Genomic DNA, 22,818 nt, shown 5'->3' with positions numbered 1-22,818 from the left:
TTGGACAGTAGTCTAGGGCTTTTGTTTTGAAGTATGTTACCAATTCTCGAAGGCTTATTTAAACTGTTATTCAGGGAGATGGCCCTCCCGATGATATACTCTTGGTGATTATTTGGGTCTGCGTGTAATTTAGAGCCCAGGGAACTCCCTGATTTTATATTCTTATCCTCTCTCATTCTCTCCTCAGTTCAGTTTTCCCTCAGACTTCCTACCAGTCCTCTGAGCAGCTACTCATTACAGTAGTCCATATCAGGGGATTATACATGAGTCTGGAAGTAGGCAGTTGCTCATGTTGCTTCAGTGGCTCAACCAGTGTTGGGGCTCATATCTTTGTGATTTGATTGGCTTTCATGGTCCTAAGATATCTGATACATCTCCAGCCTTCCACCCACGTTTAACAATGACGACAAAAGGTTCAGGCCAAGCAAAAGCTTTCCTATTAGTGCTTCTAACAAGTCACTTTGAATGTCTCATGAGCTAAAGTTAGGTTATATGGTCACCTCTAACTGTAGTTAGCTTTTCAGCCTCTATAATGAGAGGCAAGGAGGGAGAACGGCTTTTTGGGTAGCAAGTTAACAGAATCTGTCAAAATTATGTGATTGCATTCATTTTACTTCAAAAATGTATTCATTTTACTTTCCTACAATGTTCAGCATATAGGTGCTTTATGATTACATAGTAACCTCTCACTGGGTACTGCGGGAAACAAAATGAATTTTAAATTTAGTTGTGAAAGTGAACTTTTGGTTATGAAAGCTGAAACTTGGCTTGAATTTTGGGACCTTAGTATAAATGGTATTGTGCTATGAATCTCAATTTTTTTCTGCTCAACACTGTTTTAAGATTTAAACATAAGCATAAATCTAATTTATAACTACTGACTGTTGTATAATATTCCATTGTATATTTCTACATTTTATTTATGCATTTCTCTAATAATGGATTTCTGTGTGTGGCTTGGAAACTACTAATACAAGTAGTACTGCTGTAAACTTCCTTATACATGTACTCTATTGCTTTGTGCAAAGGTTTCTCTGTAGTATATCTGAGGAAAGGCATTGCTGACTTATGGTCCATATACATACTTAATTTCACTAAATATTGCCAGATTGTTTTCCAGAATGGTTGCCTCATTTATACTCCCACCAGCAGTGTATTAAGGTTTCCATGTCCTTAAATCTTCACCAGTATTTGCTCTTATCCATCTGTTTAGTCTTTTCAATCTGATGGGTATAAAGTAGTATTTTGTTTTAATTGGCATTTCTGTGATTGAGAGTGAGGTTGGGTATCTCTTTATTTACTTGATACCATTTGGGTTTCCCCTGCATATTGACTAAAAAATTACCCAGATAATACATATTTATTGTAGATGTCTTTGGAGATACAAATAGGCAAATATAAAAAGATCATCTAATACCCCCAATTCAGAGGTAATTGCTACTAACTTTGGCTATATTTTTTTGGTATTTAAATATTCGTACACATACAAATTCATATAAACATAACACAAATGTGTATTTTTATTTATTAATAGGATCATATACACAGTTTTGTCACTTACATTTTTCATTTCACAATAATTTATGGCCATTTTCCCATGCTGTTGGAAAATTTTCTACATCACTTTGTAATAGGTATATATCATTACATTTTATGGACTTAAGTTATTTAATCTTTTATGGGACATTTATGCTATTTTTGTTTTTTCTCTCATTAACAGTACTTTGGTGAACTGTTAATCAAGCCTGCATTTTAATTAAACAAAGCTATAGGGATTATGTTCTTGTTCCTTTTGTGAAACTGGGTTTATAGCAAGTTGCAGGCTGTCTATTTTCTCCTTGGATTCTAGGGCAGGTATTAATGCTTCATTTTATAAAGATGACGTCTAGCTCTTGATGTTCCAGGGCTGGAATGCAAAGATTTTTCTAGTTGGGCCTTATCCTTCTCTTTTTTCCACTTTGGCATGGCCAGGTTAGCTTAGAAGGATAGTGCAAGAGTGGACTTGAGCCTGCGTGTAAATGTCACTGTCCCCTCCGATAGAAGGGATGCTAAACTGCAACTGTAAAGAACTCTAAATTGATGATTTCATTTTAGTTTTCAAAATGTTAATAGCTTTTTATAATAAAAATAAGAATGTTCATTGAAAAACGTTTGAAATAGGGAAAACCATAATGAAAATAAAATTCCCATAATCCTTCTACTCAAAGAAAGATAACTGCTGTTACTATTTACATACTTTACCTTATATACTTTCAGATGCTTTTCTAGGCGGTGTGCCTTGGCTCACCAGAGCCAATAATTAAGGAATTATGCAAGCCCAAATCATTGGTAACTTGATATTGGCTATGGTGGCAGCAGTTACACCATGGAAATTGGCAAATGCCACAAGTCAGGGCTTCCCCCTCTGTGCCTAGTTCCATCCACAACCAATTATTAGCATGCTACTGCATATATACATTATATCAATAAATAGAGATCTACTTTTTTAATGGCTTCATAGAAGTCCATTGTATAGATCAGTGGTTCTCAATGTGGTCCTTGGACCAGCAGGATCATTGTTAGCTGGGAATTTGTTAGAAATGCTAATTATTGGCCTCTACCCAGACCTGCAAAATCAGAAACTCCTCTATTGGGGCCCAGCAGTCTGCGTCTTACAAGCACTTTAGGTGATTCTGATGCATGCTAAAGCTTGAGAACCACTGGTGTAGATGTTCCATAAATTATCTGATTAGTCTGATGATTTCTATATGATAGATTTCTAGGTGTATGTTCATTTAAGTCTTTAGATGCGTATTGCCAAATTCTGTTCTAAAAAGGCTGTACAAGTTTTCATTCTCACTTGAAGTCTACATCAATTTCATTTTAGGTTCTCTTTCCATATAGAACAAAACAGCTATGTTAAAGATCTTCTCTTTTAGCTGTGTCTGTATCTATTTATCCATCTTAAAACTCAATTCAGTTTTATTATCTTCAACAATAAAGTACTTTAATATTATTCACACTTTTAAGAAGAGGACAATTAAAACGGAGGACGATGCTTTTGTCTGCAGAACACATCTAGCATAATGTGTGTCTATGCCTGAGTACCTACCATTAATACCTGTGTGAATAATTAGACCATGACTCTTTCCTTACCTCTGACTCGAGACACCACTTTAAAATGGATTAAGACCTGCTTTTTGTGAAAGTTGCTAGTAATGGTGCCAAGCTGTTAGAAGTTGGTGGTGGCAAGGAGGAGGCAGAGGTGGGGGCAGGGTGGGTGGGAAGGGGATTCCAGCAAGAATTTGTGACTTTTCTTGGCTTATTTAGATAATAAACTATAAGTGCTTTATCTTAAAGACTTAGATTAGGAGACAGAATTTACAAGTATTGATGAAAAGAAGGATAATTTAGATAAATTTGCCACATTTTATTGGCCCTGATAGTTGACATCAATATTTCTCATTTTGAACTTTTATTAAAGAGCAGTTGCAAACACTAAAATTGGCCTTTATCCCAACCTTCATCCTTAAGTGGCTTTTTTTTCTAGAATGATTACTTTGGACTCGAACAATTTTATGATGGCATTAATAGAGTCTGCCAAATTGCCAAGCTTCCAGATTTATACAACCACAGAAATAATTTGATTATTTAGTAATTTAATGCCTTAATTAAGCATTTAATAATTTTATTCTTATTGATATCTCCAAAGTTCTTGACCCAAACAGTTCTCAGAGATACTGCTCTTGAAAGAAATGATGAACATGGGAGTTGAAGTGATAACCCTCTTATTCTCTGATGTTTTATCTTACCTTCCACTACAGTGCGGTAGCTTGGATAGCTACCTGAGCCTTAGTCAAGTCACCTAATTACTTTGTGCCTCCGTTTTCTTACCTGCAAAATTTGAGTTACCAACACTCATCTCACAAGATTGTTACCAGGATTAATGCAATATGATATGTAATGTGCATAGCACAGTTCTCATAGGCACTTAGTAATTGATAGATTCCTTTTAATTTTTCTTAATATAAAAGTGTTCTTCATAGGTCTCATCTTTGCTATTTCCTCTCCTTACACCAATAGTTCTTAACTCTTTTTGGGGTCTTATCCTCCTTTCAGAATCTGACATAAGTAATGATCTCTCTTACCAGAAGAATGCACATGTTTATTAAACTTTACCTGCAGTTTTGGAACTTTATAGACCCCCACCCTGAAGCTCATCTGAACCAGGTTAAGGATCTTTGCAGAACATCTTCTTGGCAGACTATCCAGTTTCCTGGCATCGTTGTCATCTCAGTGTAGATGGCTCCTAAACCTGGTTCTCTGCCTTGTGAACCTGTTGGACATATTTATCAGGGTATCTTTATGTAATAGAGACTTAATAAGGGAATGGAGGGACAAATCATATTTTAATTATTGATATTATAGACTAAATAAATTTTATGACAGTGTGTGGCTAGACTTAGAGAGCTGCGCTCACTGTAAACTACAGCTAATAAAGCTAAGCGAGGTTGGATATTAAGGCACAACTGTCTAATTTCCTGTGGTATCCATTGAAGCTTACTTGTAAACTTGTGGAAAGGGTTTTGGTCTGATATTCCAGCTCGGAAATTAGTTTCCAAGAAACCACCAAATGTGGTAACTTCTTTCAGATTACGGGTTATAACCAAAATGTTCATTGTTTCACTTTGTTAGTGTTGTCATGGCTTGTGTGTGTTATTAGAACTTCGTGCCTTCATCTCTTCCACTCCTCTTTTCCACAGTTTTAGTTAGGACTCTAATAGTTGCAGAGACAGAAACCCAGTTTACGGGGGAGAAAGAGTTATTGGCTCAAGTAACTGAATAATCCTAATTTCTGATTTAGCAGAGATTAGGGGCTCAAATGACTGTCAGGGGCTCTTAGTTTTATTTCTTAGTTCTCAACTCTGTTTTTCTTTGCCTCTTTGCCTTCTACCACAAGTAGCTTTCTTCAAGTAGTCAGGGAAGATGGCTGCAAGTACCTCCAGTTTACATTGGTTTTATATTTGCCATCTAAGAGAAAGAGAGGTAATCTTCCTCCTAGCATCAGAAAAAAAAAAAATTCCTGAGGAAGACTGGACTTGATTGCTTACCTATATAAGTGATTCTCAAACCGTGGTCCCTGGACCAGTAATATCAGCATCATCTGGGAACTTGTTAGCAATGTAAATTCTGATGGCTCTTCCCTGACCTAATGAATCAAACTTTTGGGGTAGGACCCAGCAATCTGTACCTTAACAAGCCTTCCGGATGATTCTGATGTATGCTAAAGCTTGAGAACCACTGATCGATATCATGTGTTCACAGCTGTCTGAAACAGAAGAGAGAAGGAATTTTCGCCATTGAAATAGTGGTTTTATTATGGTCCCTAACAAGCACAACTGGAAATTTATTTTTAAATTTAAATTTCTGCAAGATTATTATCTTTGTCGTTCATTTCAAGCACTTCAGTTCTCTTTAGGGAGATGAGTTTCTCTAAATTTTTAATGACACTGTCATCAGGAAAAAAGGAAAGCAAAGTAGCATTTTTTGGTGCCGTCTATATACCACTCAGGCCAAATATGTTTATACTTGGGGCTTTAATCCTTCACACAATGCTATAAAATTGTTCATAATATTGTGTCCCTATTGTTGCTGAAAGAGGTTTTAAAAGTTGCCTAAGGTAGTGTATCTGATACGCAAAAAAGTCAAATTTGAATGTAGACATTCCACAAGCATTTTTTACAGGGCCTACTGTGCGCTGGGACCTGTTGTAAGTATTGAGGACAATAATGATTAAGATCTAGCTTTTGTCCACAAGGAACTCAGTCTTATAAGGAAGACAGACAGTACCGAGTAATGACTCTTAATACAAAGCTATCCAAAGAGTGTTTTGGGGAACAGTGGAGGGAGCATCTGACTTTGCTTGGAGGATTGGGGAAGGCTTCAAAGAAGGATATGATCTTTGATGTTTAAATAGATAAGATTTTAAAAATTCCTTTGATAAACACAACAATCTCATTCTGCTTTCATGTTTAACGAAATTTCAAAATAAATTAATTACGGTTTCTAAAAGCAAATCAAAGCAATGATAACTTTAGAATGTTTTTTTCAAACTACATTTGTCCTCTATCCCAATATTCTAATGTGTTCTCAAAGGAGGGCTTGTTTTAGCACTTGATAATTTAAAAGCTCCATTGTATGTGGTTTAGATGTATCATAATTTATTCAGCCAGTTTTCATTTTCTTATATTTAAGTTTACAGTTTTTTTCTAGTATAAATGGTGCTACAGTGTACATTTTTTATATTCATCTTTGTATATTTGTGTTATGCCCTTAGTATAGTTCTGAGAAATAGAAATGCTGGACCAATGTTTTTATTATGGATTTATATTTCTTCCTTTGGCATCTGTCATTGTTTTTTGTCCTTTGTTTTTAAAATGCTCTTTACATATTATGTCTTCATAACACGGATTATAAGGATTTTTGTTACATTTGTTTTCATTTTTGTTGATAAGTAGATAAAACATAGGTTAATTTTCGGTGGTCTTTTGGCATGTAATCCTGTAAAGTATTTTAAGCAGTGACTATTTAATCATATGATTTTAAAGTTGTTTTCATCATGTACATATTTCCCTACCCATGACATAAGAATAGTACTAACTTTATGCTGTCGCCCACCTTATTAAGTAAAAAGAGAAGATATGTATAAAATGGAGGCCAGAGACATTATATGACTTATTTAAAGTCATATACTTTGAAATTGGCAGTCAGGTTTTTAGCACAGGTCTTCTGACTTAAAGTTCCATATGCTATTGCAGTTTTTCAGCCCTATTGGAGATATGACGTAGAGAGCAAAAAGATCAAAAGAACTGTAGAACAGAAAATAAATATGTGACACCAAACACTGTGTCAGTTTTTGCCATCATATCGTAGTCTTAAAAACAACAATAACAAAAAACATGGGATAGGGAATTTCACTCCCTATCCCAAACAAGTTAATAGCAGAGATTAGGATGGAATTTTAAATGTATGAAAGAATGGATTCTGAGATGGATAGGAGAATACTGATAATAAAAGAGAAAATTATAGAAATGATAATATAGAGCTAGAACTGTTTTCATAGATAATACTAGGATATTGGAGGATACAAGCAGAAATGGAAATACTAGAGAATAGAAATAATGTTAGTTCAGTGGCTTTTTGTCTCTAAGCAAGCTTTTTTCATCCTTAATATAGTTTTCTTATGGTGATTTTTTTTTTTTTTTTTTTTTTTGGTGAGGCAACCCTTGGTTGACCTCGTAGATTGCAAGGACCTTGTCAGTTTACAATCTCTTATTTATTTATTTATTATTTTTTACGCCTATAGCACCTGTCCTTCTTAAGTGGTCTCCCATACAAGTACTAACCAGGCCTGACCCTGCTTAGCTTCTGAGATCAGATGGGATCGGGCTTGTTCAGGGTGGCATGGCTGTAGATGGATGGAGCTGACTTTAGACACACATACACACACCCCACCCAGAGTTTTAAGTCTTATTAATGGGCTATTATTAGCTTACTAGAGTGATTCCAGAATGATTCCAGGGTTCACAAAGGTATCCTAGTCATCTTGGGGACTTTTCAGACACAGCTAAATTCCGGAAATTAAGTTAGAGTCAAACGAATGGATATATGTTAGATGGGCCATGTAGCAAATTAGCTACTTTGTTATCTTCAATTGCTTTATGTATAAATGAAAAAAACCCTCATATCTTTTGATGGTTTTGTTGGTCTTGAAAATGGTCTCTATCTCAATTGCTTACTACATTCAGCTGACTTTATGACATTTTGTCAAGGAATAAGTACATTCAAAAACAGAATATAATGTAAGATGAGAACTTATTACTTGGTCACAGTGATGGGAATTTTTTTTTCTATGTAGATAGCCATTGTCTATTCTGACATTCAGATACAAATTTTTTACTCATTTAAATTTGATTTTATCTACTTTTAACTTCTGGCAGTAGCAAAGAGAGTGGCTAGCTTCTTGGATGAGAGAACCCCTCCCCCCCGCCCCCACCTTTTTTTTTTAAGAAAATAAAGTATTGGAGGGAATTTCTTTCAGTTATTAAGGTGAACATGAATGAGTTTCTGGCTTTTTTCTGGAATTTATATTATATTTGGAATTTTCAAAATTTTTAAATATTTTGCTTCTGTGCAGTATAGTAAAGCAAATGTCAGCTTATTTTATAGCAATGTGAATATTGGTTACAGTGAATTATTTTTTCATGTAATTTGTTCCTAGTGAGTTTAAGTATGTTTTATAACCACATAAACTAGTGATCTGGCTTGTAAGATGTAACATTTTTCTTCCAGGATTTGTGAAAATTCTTGGAATTTTGTGGAAAACAAATTCAGTAAATATAGTTGTTTCACTCTTTTATTTGAACCACTATTCTTAGTAGGGGATATTAATCTTGCCCTTGAAGGAACTTTTGATCTGATGTAAAGTAAATTAACTGATTGAATGTGTACCTGTCAAGTTTCTTCTTTAATATTTGATTTACAAATTATTAAAATGTAAAACTGAATTCTCAGACCCACAATAGAGAGACAATACTGATATTTTAAAGAAATAAGAATAACTTAATTATGTATATCATTTATTCTAATAAATTTTACCAAATTTGCTTTCTGCCATAATAATCATTAAAAGTTTTAAGTTATATCTGACTTAAAAAAAAAAATTTTCCTCACAAGGAAGTTATATCTTACAAGGGAGAGGTTTTCCAGAATTTTTGTTTTAATGGTAAGGTTTCTTCTATTAGAGTTCTTACTAACAAAACATCTGATAGATTGAATGTCTGTTATTACCTTTTTTTTAACTATATAATCTCAATGATTAGAATTGGGCCGAGCACATATCAGAGTTCCAACAAAATCTTTGTGGGTCACTAGATGCTGATGACCTTTAAAATCTTTAGATTTCACTATATAGAACAAATTTTGAATTGGAATTTTCTTTATTTCTGTTTCGTTTTTTCTGTCAGTTTCCTGGTAGTATTCAGTTAAGGCTCAGGGATTTTCTTCTAGAGATCAAGCAGCCTGTTCTTCCCTTAGGAGAGTTATTCAAAGTCTTCTTTTATTTTGTGGTATGTGCTTACCAGGCAGAGTAGCCACTGTATTCTAGTAAGAAAATCTATTGCCAAAACACCCACTAGAGCAGAAAACTGACCTACTTAATGCTGACAAGTTAAAAAAAAAAATTCTGTGGGATTGTACTAGCATTGGATCAAATACTTCCTTCTCTTGGGATGGGGATAGAGAAGAGGATAAGGAAGAATAGTGAACTGCTACAGGGGGAGTGAGTAATACAGTAAATGAATATTTAATTACCTGAAATGATTTGATTAAAAGCTGTTCATTTAGTACAATTTGAAGGCCTCCAAAATTCAGCAGTTCTTAAATCACTTTCAACTTAAAAAAAAAGGCATAGGAAATTTCTAAGGCTTTCATGCTAATAATCTACAAAAGCCCTTTAGATAAGGTTTTTAGCTAGTATTTCATGAATAATTGTTTTTTTTGGCAGAATATGGTAAATTTATTTTAAAATTTTTTCCAGTTTATTTTATCAGTATAGTACATTTTAGAATTTATAAATATTGAAATGAATGTTTGGAATATTTATTTGTAGCAAGTGACTATAGGCCTTAACTATCAAACTCTTCGTTCCCACTGTTAATATAATTTCACTACTCTCAGTATCACTAGCATCTAAATTTTAGGGCTATGCCGTCCATTACAGAAGTTATTACTAGCCATATATGACTATTTAAATTTAAATTAATTAAAACCAAATAAAATAGAAACTCTAACCACATTTCAAGTGCTTACTAGCCAAAAGTGACTAGTTGCTACCATATTGGATAGCACAAATACAGAACATTTTCATTATTGCAGACAGTTCTGTTGAGTAGGATTATTCTAAAGGCTGCCTCATTCTGTCGTGCTCTACTTCAGGAGGTCCCAACCTTGGCACTGTTGACATTTTGGGCTGGATCATTTTTTGTTGTAGAGGCCTTGCAGGATGTTTAGCAGCATCTCTGGCCTCTACCCACTAGATGCCAGTAGCATCCACCCAGTTGTGACAACCAAAAATGTCTTCAGACATTGCTATATGTCCTCTGGGGAGCAACGTCAACTTTGAGAACCACTAATATACTTTTATATGTTCTGTATCAGCTAGTTTTTGTTTCATAAAAAGCTTAGTGACTTAAATCATTTACTAGTTCATGAGTTTGTGGATTGACAGTTTGGTTTGGCTGTATTGATCTCTGCGACTATTGATGGCTTTTGGAAGAATAGCTTGGCTCATACGTTGGTTGGCAGGCTCTGACCAGGGTAAAAGTAGGGAATTTATTTTCCATGTGGCCTTTCCAGCTGGCAGATTTAGTCATCTGGTGGCTCAAAGTTCTAAGAGTAGCGAGAGAGGACAAATTCCAACGTGCAAGCACTTTTCTAGTCCTTGGTGACATTTTCCAATGTCCTGTTGGCCAAAGCAAGTCACATGGCCAAGCCCTAATTCAAGAGGTAGAGAAATAGATTCCACCTCTTGATAGGAGGAGTAGCAAAGTCACATTGTAAAGGCGTGTGCATAAGGAATGGGAGGAATTATTATGGCCATTATTACTCACAGTGTACTGCTGTTATTTTCTGGACAATACAAGGAACTTATAGCTCTTTCATTCCACTTAACAGTCCCTTTTTATTTTCTTTTTTGCTTTGCTTTAATTTTATTATTATTTTAGTTATTTAATTTTACTCACATATTTCCTCTTCGTAGTAGTCATGATTCTTGTGTTACACTTCCATTCGAGATTATTTTCTTCATAGATAATTCTTTTTAATGTGAATCTACTGGTAGTGAATGTTCTGTTTTTGTCTGAAAGCACTTTTTATTTTGTCCTTATTTTTGAAGGATATTTTTAGTGGCATAGAAATGGAGGTTGGCATTTATTTTCTTTCATCCCGTTGTCTTCTGATTCCTTTGTTTTTGTTAGAGAAGCCATGTTTTTGGTTTTCATCAGCTTTCAATAATACCTCTAGGTGGTTTTCTTCATATTTAAGATGCTTGAGTTCCATAGACCTTCTTGAATCTGTTGCTTGATGTCTTTTGTCAGGTTTGGAATATTTCTTCTGATATTGCTTCTGCTCCACTCTTTCACTCACTCACTTCTGGGGTTCTAGATATCTGTACATTAGATCTTTCCCTGTATCCCTTGTTTTATGCGCTTTTCTGTATTTTTCTTTTTTCTGTTCTCCTGGGTGATATCTTTTGACCTGTTTTCTAGTTCATTTAGTGTTCAGTCTACTTTAACAAGCATCTATTTTATTATTAATTTCATATGTATTCTAGAATTTCACTTTAATTATTATTCATTTGTTTTTATAGATTCCAGTTTCTGGTGAAATTTTCACCTTGTCATCTATTTTCTTGAAAATATTAATCACAGTTATTTTAAAATCTCTGATAATTACAATATCTAGATCCCCTTTTTGTCTTTTTCTGTCATCTGCTTTTTCTCTTGGCTTTCATTCATTTGGTTCTGTCTCATAGCATTCCTGGTCGTTTAAAAAATCAGTATCAGACTAGAGGCTCTTGATGATGATATTGTTTTCTAGAAAGGATTTAATTTTTTTTCTGGTAGTAGATAAAAGTAGGAGCAGATGACCTTCATCCAATACATTCTTGAAATGACTCGAGTCTTTGTTTTAGGCTTCTTAAGGGCTGATTTAAAGCCAGTTTCCTTACTCCAAGAGTGTTGTCTTTCAGAGGTATCATATGAAATCCTGGGGTGTTTGCCAGGGCCTCTCTTTCTCGGCAGGCCTTGAATTTTTCTTTTGCTTAAACAGTGAGGCTACCAAAAGTTCTTCTTACCTTTTTTGCTTTAAAATAGGCACTTTGCTTGCTTGATTTTTGGTCTCTTGTCCCCAAACAGGTTAGGATTCAGTAAATATCCTGAAGGCAAAAGCAGAACAGGATGTCCAGACTCACTTTTCTGTGGTTGCCTTTTCTCTGGAACCTTAGCCCCTCAAATCCTGCCTGTCTTGATAAGCTCTGAACTCCATTCTGTCTGTGCAGCCCTGTGAGACTGCCAAAGCTCTAATCTGCAGCTAGTTGCCTCAGGAGGCGAGAGTGGTGGAGAATGTCAGGCTTAGCTCTTTATTTCTTTTTTTTGTGGTATTTTTGCTTCTCACATCCTGACTGCCTTCTGTGTGTGTGTCATTGTTTGTTTTGTTTGTTTTTAAATCTAGTTCTTATAGTTCTTGAATTGGTCTGATATAATCTATTCTTGTCATTTGTAATGGATGTCTCTATTTATTGAATCATTTATTAAACAATATTAATGACTTATAATAAACAATATTATAAATAATTTTAAGCATATATTAATCATTACAGTGAACTTGACATATGAGGATCCTGCTCTCATGAAGTTTATATTCTTCTATGGAAGAGAGGAAATAAGTACACATTTATTTATGTTGTGATAAACAAGTAAAAGAGAATTACAGGGTAGTATGAGCTTGTGATAGAGATTTAGTTTAGGTGAGAGGAGGTGGTCAAAGACAGCTACTACTTTGAGGAAGTGATTTGAGTAGAGCTCTGACAGATGAATAGAATTAATTTAGGGTGAATTAAGAGGTTATTAGAACTGTGGATTAGAAACCTTGAGGTAAAAAGAAAGATGGCAGGTTTAAGGCATCCAAGAAGGCCAATTTGGATGGCCTGATAGGCATGCATTAATTCTGCCAAGTTTTGTAAGCGTTACTAAGAATTTTCTTATTCTTTTTTCACTCTTTCTTCCAGTCATGTTCTGATCATTGGTCTGACTGTAATTCACCTTCTGTCTCAAGACAGAGTTACTTTTTTTTTTTGTCTAGTTATATATTCACTATGAATATATTAGATGCCTTTTGCATGCAAGGCTTTAAATTAGGTACTGAGGTTGATTAAAGACAACATGAGTCATTGGCTTTAGATTCAGACAAACCCGAGTTTAAATGCCAGCCTATACATTAGCTGTGTAATTTCGCATCACTTAATAACTCTGAACCTGAATTTCTCATATGTTAAATACTAATAATAGAAGTGATAATAGAAGGATTAAATTAGCTAATTGATAAATATGCTTAATAGAAGGTGGCCCTTTTTACTATTATACAACCATAAATCATGAACTCTCCTTTCAAGGTATCTAAGTTGTATGGCATATGACATACAGCAATAGTTATAATACACATAAAATATTATTTAATATTAATCATATTAAATGCTATAAGAAGTGAAATAAATGGTGATTCAGAGGGAGGAGATATTATATTCAGGCTTGGAGATTATGACTGTTTAATGATGAATATAATGGGTGTAAGACTTGGAGCTAGCCATTTTTTAAAAGTTAGACATATAACTATCATTCATAAACTTTTACATTTTATCAGGCTTATCACCCAAACTCCTGATTTGCCCCCTGCAACCTATCCCATCTCTGTCTTCCCTATCTCTGTAAGTGGCAGCTCCATTCTTGTGATTGCTCAGGCCAGTAACCTTAAGGTCATCTTTCACTCTTTACTTTATGCACATCCAGCTCATTAACAAAACCTGTCAGCTCCACTCTTAAGATATGATATATCTAGAATTCTGCCAGTTTAGAAAGGTCCTGGAAAATGACTGGATGATTTTAAATTTAATCATTTGGTGATTTCTCTTGCAACTGCTGCTCCAGATGTGGTCTCTAATGATGCTGAGGGCACACATAGAAAGTGGACTGTCTCTCTAACCTAACTTCACTGCTGTCACTGATCTAAGCCACTATCACCTCTCACCTGGACTAGTTTAATAACTTCCTAACTGGTTCCAGCTTTATGATTTGTTTACAGTAGGGTAGCCAAAATGATCCTTTAAAAATATGAATTTTATTATTCCTTTGCTCAGAACCCTTCAGTGGCAGTCATCTTATTAGGAATAGAAGCCCAAGTACTTGCAATATCCCATGAAACCCTATGAAGCTGTCTTTCTGACCTCATTTCCTGCCCTTCCTTCTCTTACGATGCTGTAGCCACATCACCTCCTTGCTTTTCCTCTAACACACTGAACATAGTTCTGCTTCAGGACCTTTGTACTTGCTGTGGAATCCTGTCTCCCATCTATCTACTTGGGCTGGCCCGCTCACTACTCAGTACTTTCAGATCTGTCTGCTCAAATGTAACTTAATGAGCAAAGCTGTCCCTTATGTAGCCTTTTCAGAATGGCTTTCTTCATTTATTAATTAATACGCACTTAAGGTTTCTCTATGTCTTTTCATGGCTTGATAGCTCATTTCTTTTTAGTGCTGAATAATATTCCATTCTTTGGCTATATCACAGTTTATCCATTCACCTACTGAAGGATATCTTGAAGTCTGATTTTTTTTCCTCTAGAATTGGTTAAATCTAGCAAGATAAGATTTAAAACACATTATGGTAAAGGTTGTTTTGAGAATCACTTTAATTTTGAATATAGAATACTTTCAAACTCAAGATAAAAATAACTATAAACAAATAATGAACCCTAGTCTGTAGGCTGATTTTTTGTAGTGATATGAATCGGCAATTTCGAAGCTATTTTCTATCTAGTCTAGGATTGAACAAATGAATAAGTGTATTGAGTATAATGGGAGCCAGGGTTTTCATTATTGGAGAAAGGAATTTTATATATGGAAAAGAAGGCTAGAATGAACTCTATGATGATGGATTTGAATTAGAGGTTATGAACTCATGATTTTTAATATTTATGTAAATGTAGAAAAATACGCATGTGTGCACGTATACACATATTCCCTATAGACATACATGCATATTTGTATGAATATGTATGGTGTACACATATGCTTACGTGTGTATGTATGTATATTCCAGCTTTGTTTGCTAAGAAGGCCTAGAAGCAATTACATCTTTGATAACAATAACACTCCTAACTCCCATATGTTTCTAAATGATTCTCCACTAAAAGGAAAGCAGAACTCCTTGAAGAAATGGCTGATCCCAGGAAGAATTAGATCAGGGAAAATACAAGAGGAGTCTGGAACATATTATTATTTTACAAAGTAAGAAGGTAATCAAAGAATGATGGGGCCATGTCAAAAGGAACAAGAACCTTTAGAGAAGCATCCAGTGGCCAAATAAATAATGATAGTTGTAGATTAAAACCCATTGAGAGAATAAGAATCTGTGGGTCTATACAAATATAAGTAAATGAATGAATGAATAAATAACTAAATGAGGGAGAAGGGAAAGTTCTTCCTTAAAATAGCAAATACAAATGTAGAACTGTTGAAGTTAGAAAATGACCAATTTGGAACAATTAAAATTGTACTTTCACACCAAAACTGTTGGGTGAGAGTTTGATGAGGAATATGATGTTTACACAGCCTCAAGATTTTTACTTGTTACAAAGAGAAGAACAGTAACTTCACAGTGGAGAACTTGACAGGTACTCCTTAACCAAATGATCAAAGTAAGGCACTGATAATAGGATCCACAAACTTCTTGCGACTTCTGATGTGATACAGTGAGAAAACCCAATGTTTGTGACATTCCTACAAAAAATGCATAGCCTGAATTTAAACACGTGAGACCATCAGACAAACCTACGTTGAGGGACATTCTACAAAATAACTGGTCTATATTCTTTAAAGATATCAGTCTTAAAAGACAGACTGAGGAACTGTTCCAGATGATAAGATTCTGAAGAGATATTACCAGCAAATGCAATGCATTATCCTGAATTGGGTTCTGGACTAAGGAAATCGGTAGCTTTAAAGGACATTTTAAAGACAGTTACTGTATTTGAATATGGACTGCAATTGTATAATAGAAATTTTAACATTGATACAATAATGGTTTGGTTAACTATACTGTGATTAAGTGAATGTTCATATTCCTAGGAAAATACATAGAAATACTGAGAACTAAAAAGGTACAGTGTCTGAAACTTATTATCACATGGTTCAGAAAAAAAAATGTATGAAAAAGAGAGAATGACAAAGTAAATGGAACAAGATGTGCATAATTGGTGGTATTTGCAAATTTTCTGTTATGTTATATAAAGATAAAAATTTACTTTAAAATTGCTAAATTAAAATCTTCATGTATCTGAGTTGTGATTGAACCAATTTGACCTTATTAGTTATTTATAAGATTCATTAAAAAAGGAAAAAAGTTATTCTCATCATTTAAAGAAAGTAAAGTAGTGGAGGAAATGCTGATCAAGTATAAAAATCCAAATTGTTAAGATACAGAGCAGAAGAACCTGAATTTTTTGTTTGGAGTTTATTGCCTAGTAACCTAGAACACTTCATGTCCTGTATTTATTTTCTTAAAAATTTATAAAGTGCATATTGTAAAAATTTCCTAAATATTTCATATATAAGTTTTCTGCAGAAATAGTGTTTTGTAGAAATTAAATGGTCTTTGATCCAGACGAACAGGACACTTATAAATTTACTAAGAAAATTTGAAGGCCATTTTCGCGATTATTTGTTAAAAAGAGATTTTTTGGGGAGGTGAGAGTTCATTCTTTATCAAATCTTTGAGATACAATGAACACAGTCTTTTTAATAATTATTTTTATGTAATATCATTTTAATAAATAATGTAATTCAATTATTAGACTGGCGACATTCATAAAAACTCACCTTGATAATAGTCTTGATGAGCCATTTAAAAAAATTATCCTGTAAGATTTTTGTAGAATATTATTACTATTTTTTCTTTTTAAGAAAGATTTTTATATTGGATTGCCAAAATCATCCCCTTCAAAGAAACACCTACCCTTAGCACATATAGATATATTACTGGTAAATGCAAGTATTGATAGGAATGTGGTTATTTTTAAATAATTTGAGATTCTAAAGACAGCAATAATGACAGTTTAAGTTGTTTTGACTAGTAAAATGCTACAGGTATGATAGGCATAATCCCTCTTCAGTGGAAACGATAGTTCTACCCTACTGCGAAGACGTGTCTGTTTCTTTCTGTTTTTGTCTTATAAAAATTGCTTTCTATCAATGCCAGGAATTGCTCCTTTATGACACAGCTCTTCCTGTTTGGGGCCCCTTGAATACTACTTAAAAAGGTTATGTGTGGAATGGGATTTGTGGGAGTAGTTGTGAACAAACAACAATGTCTTATCTGTTTGTCTCTCTATGTATATACAGTATTTCATATTTCAAAGATCCAGTAATCTACCTCTAGGCACTTGACTTTTATCTAGGGGAATTATTTGTTATGAATTAGAGGAGATTGTGATTCTATTTTAGTGTGTGGGTCTTATAGTTGCTGTGGTGACTTGGAGTGGTCAACTTTTTTATATCATTATAATAAAGTCCTGTTTTCTGGAGGAAATTGAGAACCTCCTCTTTTTGTTTTCTGTACCTGTGTTTTGTTTGGAGGTACCATATCAGTGTAATGTAGCAATAACTATGTTACTAACAACAATTTTGTGAGATGTTTATTATTCTCATTTTACAGATGAGGAAACTGAGGCTTGGTGAAGTTACGAAACTTGTCCAAAGTCACACAGCTTGTAAAGGGCACAACCAAGATTCAGAGACAGGTCTGTCCAACTTCAAAACTCTTAATCATGGCCATGAAATTTTGAAATAGCTGTGAAGTATCAACATATGATAAGTTGTGTTTATATTAATATTGCTTAACTGTTGTTTTAACACTTACTGATAATTTTCTTTAATGGTGAATTTTTTCATCCATAATAATTTTATGTATTTTTAAAATATTGTGAAAAGAAGTATAACATAGGAATTGAGGGGCTGGGGCTCTGAAGACAGACTACCTGAATATGAATCCCTCAGTTTAGTTTCTCCACTTACTTGTGTGACATTGGGGAAGTTACTTAACTTTTTTGTACCTCAGTTTTCCTATCTGTAAAATGGTGATAGTAATATTATCCACCTGATAGGCTTGTTGTGAAAATTAAATGATTTAATGTGTGCAAAGCACTTTCAACAGTGCATGGCACACAATAAGCATTCAATAAATTTTAACTTAGTATGCTCTAGCAACCGATAAAACATGATCATTATTTCTAATTCTGTATTAAGAAATTTGGATAAAGCCAAATTTAGGAGCAATATAAGAGAGCACAAAGCTTACATAAACAAAAATTAACTTTGAAGAAGTTAGATCTCCAGAAATTCATACATTTGATTGAGCTCAGATCTATTATAAAGCAAACTGGGCAGCTGCTTATAGGTCTTACATGTACAAGGGTATTATTTGTATAAGGACCATACATAGGCCACTGGGGATACTCTTTGAGCCCAGTATGAGCATTGTATTATGAATGTGTTTTGTCTATTTTCCTCTTGTAAATGTAATTTGTATTCAGAATAAATGTTTACATTTTTCAGTGGCTTTTAAGGAGATGATGTTTTGGCAGTGTTCACAGATAATTCCACGAACCCAAACCATATGTGTTACGTAAAATGTTGGTTACCATAACTTACATTGCAGGAGTGATTATCATAACTTACATTGTGGTGAATGTGCACACTTGTCTGACCTTTGAACCAGTGGGCCCACAGCACATTCAACTAGAACTCAGCCGTATGATGTCATGTGTTCTTAACTCATATTTGTTCATTGCTGCTGCCAGAATTCTGAAGTGCCATATCAACTATTACTACAATTTGGTAAAAGTATAATACCTGTAATTAGTGACTAATAAATATGTACCAGTTGCATAAATATCTGTAAATAAGAGTAATTTGTGTCAAGTTATGCAAAAATTCAAAAACTGTTATTAGGATATGAGGGCAACCTGGCTGTGACATCTGTCACCCCAATGATCTCAAAAGTTGACTTGGCTGATCTAGCTGGCTAGGCGGGTGTCCCTTTCCTCTCTCACCTCTCCATGTGCGCCCCTTCCACAGCTGCACACTGGGTCGAAGAGGACGACCTTCCTTGGTAGAGTTGAGGACCATTCTTTGGTTAAGGGTATATGAGTAGCTGTGCTCTCCTGCCAGAACTTCCAGACAGGCTCTCAAAAGCTGTTATTAAAAACTGGGACTTATCTATGGCCATGCCACCCTGAAGAAGCCCGATCCCGTCTGATCTCGGAAGATAAGCAGGGTCAAGCCTGGTTAGTACTTGGATGGAAGATCACCTAGGAAGACCAGGTGCTGTAGGCGTAAAAAATAAAATAAATAAATAAATAAGGATTGTAAGCTAACAAGGTCCTTGCAATCTATGGGGTCAGCCAAGGGTTGCCTCACCTAAAAAAAAAAAAAAAAAAATGGAACTTATCTTAATATATGAGCCCAGTGCCTCTGTAGCTTTTAGTTTATGCATGCATTTAATTCTCTTTATCATATTGAGCCTTTCTATCCTTAAACATGTTATATTTTGTTATTTAGATATTTTAAAATATCTTTCAGTAAACTGTTCTCCATAAAAATCTCTATTTTTCTCTTAAGTTTAATTATTAGATACTTTATTTCTTGTTACTCTTGTAAATAGTATATTTTTCTTTGTTTTCATTTCCATTTTCTATTTGCCGATAAAAGCTTTTTTGGTGTGTAGATTCGTGTTCATCCACCTTACTAAATTATTAAAGTGTTGTGAATGCAAATTGTCTTTCTTTCCAATGCTTACATCATTTCTTTTTCTTGCCTTACTAGTTAGAACTTCCAGTACAGTATTCAATACAAGTGTTAGTAGTGGACATTCTTATGTTGCACCTAGTTTTTAAAAGGAAGTGCACCTTAACGTTAAGAATAATGTTTGCCATAGATTTTTGATGGATACTCATAGGTTAAAGACATTTCTTTTACTAGTTAGCTAAGATTTTGTGTGTGTGTGTGAAGAATGAGTATTGAATATTGTCAGATGATTTTTTCTCATTATGAGATGATCATATAGTTATCCTCCCTTCTGACAATGTGGTGAATGACATTCATTGATTTTCTAATGTTGAATTACCCTTGCGTTTTTGGAATGAACTCAACTTAATCATAATGGTCTTTTCTTATACGCTTGGATTTAGTTTACTAGAATTTCACTTAGGATTTTCGCATCTATGTACACAGGTAAAATTGGCCTGTAATTTTTATTTTTTTATATTGCCCTTATTTGATTTTGGTATCCAGATGACGCCAACCTCAAAAACAATAATCTTTTTTTTTCCCCCTTCTGAAAGGATTTATATATGACTGGAATGATCTCTTTCTTTTAAGTTTGGTTGAACTTCTGTTCAACTATCTGAGCTTAGTATTTTGGGGGGACACATCTGGGCTTAGCATTTTTGGGGGAATGTATGTATTCAGTTTTCTACATGGTTTTATTTAGGATTTCTGTTTCTAGTTAGGTCAGTTTTTAGAAAGTTTTCTTTTTTTTCTTTTTTTAGGAATCCACCCATTTTGTCTGAGTTTTTAAAGTGTTTGGCATGAAGTTCAAAATATTCTTTTGTTATCTTTTAAATTTCCCTCTTTTTTATTCCCAATTTTTCGTGCCTTCTGTCTTTTTCCCTTCATCAGTCTTACTAGAGATTTTGTGGGTTTTTTTAGCCTTATCAAAAAATCAGTGCTTGACTTTGATTTCCTCTATTGTATATTTTCCCCTTAATTTCCAGCCTTTTCCCTTTCTGCATTTTTTAAATGAAAAGCAGACTCTAAAGTATAAGGACACTGGGTTATCTCCTATTTTCCAAGGACAAGATTTCAATAGGCCTTAGGAACAGCTGGAACCAGGGGCCTGTAGTGCTACTAGAACTCAACTTCTTCCTCTGACTTTATGAGTCTCGCTCTTTCTTGCTCGCTGTTAACTGGCTTTTCTACTCTTCAATCAACGTGACAGAAAACAGACAATGAGCCTCTGATATCCATTCCAACTTTATGTGCTCTTGAGTCCTCCAGGGACATCAGATTTTTCCATTTGGATAACTTTCTTACTGAAGATTGTTTTCTCTAAAATTCTTTTTAATGAGATTTTCTGTAGTAAACTTTTCTTTTTTTTTTTGGTCTGAAAGTCTGTCGCTCTCATTCTTGATAGATACTTCATTAGGTATAAAAGTATGGGTTGGCAGTTATTTTTTTAGCCATTGGAAGAAATAATTCCATTCTTGTCTGGTTTCCATTGCTGCTGTTGATAAATTCACTGCCTAATACTTGTTCATTTGAGTGAGTCCATTTTTTTTGACCTCTGGCTACTTTTGAGCTCTTTATTTTTTGGTTTTCTGAAGTTTCATATGTTGTCTCTAGGTATAGATTTCTTTTTATTTACCCTGCATGAGATTTTGACCATGAACTACTTATTTTTCCTAGAAGAAATATTTGTGGGTTTTCTATGAGGCCCAAGAAGGAAATAAATCGCTTCAAGGTGATTTACCTTTGTTCATTTTTCCCCAGATGCCTCAAGGTACTAGTTTGGTGACTAAAATTCATCATTTGAGGTGTTGAGCCACCCAAAAAGGATAATTTTGGGTTGCAAATATGTGTGTGGACCTGTTTGTCTTTTCAACCTCTTAGAAATCTTGTTCTCTACTGCAGTAGGAAGACAAATTTCCTTGTAGTCCTTTGGAGATAAGATGTGGGAATGGGTAGCCTGGATTTAATTCTGGTTTACTCTTTTCCACATAATGACACTTTCAGGTGGGTCCCAGCTTTATGGAGAAAGGGTCTCCTATTAGATTTTCCATGTTGGATAGATCTTGAACTTTGACTTCTCTCCCAAGAGATCATTAACACTGAAGCTCAACTTTGTGAGTTAGGCAGATGTCTACAGGACAAAAACAGTTTCATTATGCCACTTATCTCTTTGAGTTTCTGCTTTCTCATAGATTTTGATCTGGTTATTACTTTATCATCTTGCCAGCTTTTCAGTGCTTTTAATATTTTTTGAAGTAAAATTTTATCTATCACTTTTAGTTTTCAGTGGGAGAATTGGGTGAATAATCTAGCATTACTGTGTTACTAGAAGTAGTATTTTAATTGCTTTGGGTTTTTTTTTTTCTGATTCCATAGGATAGATGCTTAACTCACCAATTATTAGCCTTATTTTCTAATATAAACATTTAAAGCTATCCATTTATTACATTCATAATGGAGTATTTTCATTATTATTGACTATACATATTTAAGATTTTCAGTTTGCTATTATGATTTTCAGTTATGCTTGCCCTTAAGTTATAACGTATGATTCACAAGGCAATTAGGAGTTTTAAAATATGTAGATTTTCAAGATTTATCTTTTTGTTATATTTAACTCAACCAAGATTTTCAATTTGGATTACAGAGCAGGACTCACCTATGTGCTATATACAAGAGACACACCAAGTGATTTAGAAAAGCTAAAAGCAAAGGGGTAGGTAAAGATATACAAGGCAAAATGGAAACAAGAAGAAAGCAAGCGTTGCTCTGTGCCACTCTTTTTAGTGGCTTTTTCTCCCCTTCTTGATAACAGACTTTAATGAATAACCAATATTCCATCTCTCAGAGTTCTCAGGGTTCCTGGAGGACTGAATTTGTGTTAATAATAGAATGGTAATTTTCTTTTACTTTCTTCTCTTCCTCTTTTCCTCAAACCTTAACATCTTTGAAACAGAGACGCATCTCATACTGGGATGCCTCTTACTATTGATATTTGACAACTAACAAACAATAATAATTAACAATTAATTGGCAGCATTTTTTTCTTTCCTAGTGGAACATAAAATAATGGTGCATGTTGCAATCAATGCAACACATACACTTTAACATACATATAATGACTCTTTATCCCACCCCATCCCCTACTTGAAATGCCCCT

The 22,818-nt window shown here is 34.3% G+C and overlaps 1 protein-coding gene and 2 pseudogenes across 16 annotated transcripts in view; 2 read left to right on the top strand and 1 right to left on the bottom strand.

Moving 5' to 3' along the window:
- The window catches only part of NUMB (NUMB endocytic adaptor protein), a 129,048-nt gene that overhangs the window by 41,013 nt on the left and 65,217 nt on the right, over positions 1-22,818 (top strand). For 6 of the 16 annotated variants that reach the window (XM_039883733.1, XM_039883729.1, XM_039883732.1 and 3 more), the window contains one exon: positions 17,527-17,611. The exons of the other annotated variants lie outside the window; for them this stretch is intronic. The gene's annotated coding sequence lies outside the window, so the exon portion shown is untranslated. The remainder of the gene's footprint in view (positions 1-17,526; positions 17,612-22,818) is intronic. 16 annotated transcript variants of the gene reach the window in all.
- On the bottom strand, positions 7,337-7,455 carry LOC120619864 (uncharacterized; annotated as a pseudogene).
- Positions 19,087-19,205, top strand: LOC120619851 (uncharacterized; annotated as a pseudogene).

The sequence above is a fragment of the Pteropus medius genome, unplaced genomic scaffold, assembly GCF_902729225.1.
Source record: "Pteropus medius unplaced genomic scaffold, Ma_sr-lr_union100, whole genome shotgun sequence".
In the NCBI taxonomy this organism is placed as follows: domain Eukaryota; kingdom Metazoa; phylum Chordata; class Mammalia; order Chiroptera; family Pteropodidae; genus Pteropus; species Pteropus medius.
This window is presented reverse-complemented; position numbering and strand designations above follow the sequence as displayed.